Below are 3,798 nucleotides of genomic sequence, written 5' to 3'. Positions count from 1 at the left end.
AACTGGAGTTACAGACAATTGTGAGCCGTCATGTGGACACTGGGAACTGAATCTGGGCCTTTGGAAGAGCAGCCAGTGTTCTAACTCAATCAACTCTCCAGCCCCCACCCAGGTCACGGTATTTTGTCAACAATAAAAAAGAAGCATTTGTTCTTACAGAGAACCCGAGTTTGGTTCCCAGCACCCACATGGTGGTGTACAACTGTCTATAGCTCCAGTTCCAGAGGGTCTGATGCCCTCTTCTAGCCTTCACAGGCACCAAGCACACATACAGAGCACACACACACACACACACACACACACACACACACACACACTGGGGAGGGCCTAGCCTGTTGTGGGCAGTACCATCCCTGGGCTGGTGGTCTTGGGTTCTATAAGAAAGCAGGCTGAGAAAGCCACGAGGATCAAGCCAGGAGCAAGCAGCACCCCTCCATGACCTCTGCATCAGCTCCTGCCCCCAGGTTCCTGCCCTCTCTATTTTTGATGATGAACTGTTACATGGAACTGTGAGTGAAACCAACCCTTTCCTCCCCAGGTTGCTGATGGTGTTCAAGGCGTTTTATCACAGCAATCTTAACAAGTGGGTTCCTAGGATAAGCGATAAGCGCTTGGTGGACTAGGCATTCTTTACTTCTGTCTTCCCCTGGACTTTTCTGTGTAACTCCACTCAGTGCTCTTCGTTGTTACTGTTGTACTGGGGGCTGGACCCAGGAAAATGCCGAACCACCATAGCCCAGCCCATGCCTTGCCTCTAGCCTTCACCACATTCAGTAAAGAAGTTGAAACCGAGTCAAAGGAAAGTCCTCTTTAAAAGGAAGCTGCATTTCAGGAAAAAAAAATATTACGTGGCTCCTGAATGTGCAGGGTGGTTAGGGACGTGAGGTTGTTGAGGATCAACGTGTTTTATAAATGTATACATGCTCCAGAGAGCAAAGAGGGCTGGAGTTTAGTGCTTTGCGGAGATCTGAACTGGATTGAGAATAGCAAGTTCACTCATTCATTCATTCACTCTTTCATTTGACCAATACTTTTTCTTTTGAGACAGGGTTTCACAGTGTATCTCAGGCTGATCTTCAACTTATGATACTCAAATGCTGGGATTACAGGCGTGTTCTCCCAAGCCTGGCAAATACGTCCTGTTTTCTTCTTGTAGTCTTAGGGGTCAAACCTGGACCCTCGGACTATTAGGCAAGTGCTGGCTGTTTCTTCGGCCCTTAGCTAGCATTTTCTGTTGTTATCGAATTGCTGAGTCCCAGTTGGAGAAAACCATATGAGTAGTGCTCGAGGCTGCCTGAGGCCATGACTTCAGTAAAGGGAAAAATCTGTGCAGTGAATAGAGCCCAGAATTGAGGTAGGGAAGGTAAAGGAGGAAGGTTCTGGAAGCTTTGATTATGAGGACACAGGGAACTCTAGATGTTTTTAAATAGGGTTAGACATGAAACGATTCACTGGTTAATAGCACTGAGTGTTCTGCAGACAACCAGGGTTCAATTCCCAGCACCTAAATGACAGCTCACAACTGTCTGTGACTCCAGTTCCAGGGCATCTGGTGCCTCTTCTGGCCTCCTTGGTCACCAGGCACACAAATGATGCACAGACATCCATGCAGGGAAAACATCCACACAATCAATCAATCAAACAAACAAACAAACAAATAAATACAGTCAGGAAGGAGAAATGGGAAGGTCATATGGCTAGCAATCAGAAACCTAGACAAGCTGCTCTGGTTTGCTCTGTGGCCTTGGGTCCATGCCTCTCTATAAGCCTGTTTATCCACTTTATAAAATAGGGAGGTGAGAGGCTCAAGTGTACCACCCAGGTGACAATCTAGGGGACTGGTCCTTGGCTGGGATGAGGCTAGATGAACAGCAGTTCTTGCTTCCTCCCTGCCACCCATGCCATCGTCAGCTCTGCTTTTCAGCCTTTCCTGGCCACACAGAAACAGGTTAGGGCCCTTCCCCCATTAGTCTCTATTCCTTGAACATCAGAACTCTCCGTGACCTTGTGATTTCTGCCTTAAATACCATAAATCTTCATTCAAATGAGCTAAATAAGAAAGCAGATGGGTTTGGTGAGACAGTGGGACCTGCATTCAGGTCTCCTTCTGAGATGGATGACTCTGCCAAGGCCTGGGTTCCAGGAGATGGATCTTCTGTTACTGCCATGCCCACACACACACACACACACACACACACACACACACACACGCACACGCACGCGCGCGCGCGCGCACACACACACACACACAGATACAGATACACAGACATACACACACAGATACACTCACACACACTAAAAAGAGACTTACATCCTTACATCTCTGCTCTTCATCCTTAGACTGGCAGCAAGAAAAATGTATGGCCGAGGATGACCTTGGACTCCTTATCCTCCTGCTTCTTTCTTCTGAGTGCTGGGATTGCAGGCTTGTACCAGCCTGCGTGGCAGATGCAGACTGAACCAGGGTTTTGTGCATGGGAGGCAGGCACCCCACCAACTAAGCCACATTCTTGTCTTGAGGAGTCTTTTTTGTTTTTTATTTTAATTACCCTCTTCTTGAAGAAAAATAAAACTTTCCCCAGCAGGCATCTCCCATGAGTCGCTGGGTAACAGTGGTTAACCTGCCACCGCCTGAGCCAATGGCTGACGGAGACCAGTGTGTTCTAACAAGGTGCAATTTTGTTCCCCGGGAGACATTTAGCAACTCCTGAAATATAAACAGTGTGGCTGTTGAGAAATCTGCGCCTGGCTGAAAGATGAGGTTCCCGGGAGCTCATCATGTTGCAATGTCTACCACAAGCCATGCCAGGCAGGGTCCTTGAGTTCTCTGCCACCAAATTAAAATCAATTTGTCTAATAATAATAATAATAAAATAAAAGCAAGGCCATGGCCAGGCGGTGGTGGCGCACGCCTTTAATCCCAGCACTCGGGAGGCAGAGCCAGGCGGATCTCTGTGAGTTCGAGGCCAGCCTGGGCTACCAAGTGAGTTCCAGGAAAAGGCACAAAGCTACACAGAGAAACCCTGTCTCAAAAAAACAAAACAAAACAAAACAAACAAACAAAAAAAGCAAGGCCATTCTTTAAGAGGAAAGGAAGACTGTCTTTACTGCACTTACATTTCCTGTTTTTGTTTTACACAGGATGTCATATATTCACTTGCTATATAGCTAAGGATGACCTTGAACTGCTGATCCTCTTGCCTCCATCTCCCAGTGCCAGGATTCCAGGCATGTGCACTATGTCTGATTTTACCCTCCTGCTTTTATTAGTTCCCAAAGGAACACTGTGGCCTGCTGCCTCACAGTTCTGACAGCTGCTTATAGAGAACACCTTTTGCAAGGCATCATGGCGGGAAGGTGTCATGGCGGAAAGGTGCCATGGTGGGAAGGTGTCATGGCAGGTGTCAGTTTTAATGCAGTGGTGCAATGTTATTCATTAAGTGGTGCGGTTACTGTGTGAGAAAAGCCATGAGGCGCAACAAAACCCACTATAAGAATTTTTTAAGGAGAAAGGGACAGAAAAGAATGTGCTTAGGCCTATGGAAGACATGTGCAGGGAGAATGGGGCGGGGGGAGAAGGGGGGAGGAGTCTGTGACCTGCTTTTCATGGATTCCCCTGCACATGTGCATATGGGCTTACGGAGCTATGCCATGCATGCACATAGCTTGTATGATCACGCTGCACAAAAATTATGTTATCACGCAGCACATGGATTACATAGGATGTAAAGCCCTAGAATGACTAATCTTTTTGCCAGTGCATTCCAACAGCGGGAAGGCGCCATGGCGGGCTAATGT

The sequence above is a fragment of the Peromyscus californicus genome, unplaced genomic scaffold (genome assembly GCF_007827085.1).
Source record: "Peromyscus californicus insignis strain IS unplaced genomic scaffold, ASM782708v3 Scaffold_7__1_contigs__length_154581171, whole genome shotgun sequence".
Lineage (NCBI taxonomy): Eukaryota > Metazoa > Chordata > Mammalia > Rodentia > Cricetidae > Peromyscus > Peromyscus californicus.
This window is presented reverse-complemented; position numbering follows the sequence as displayed.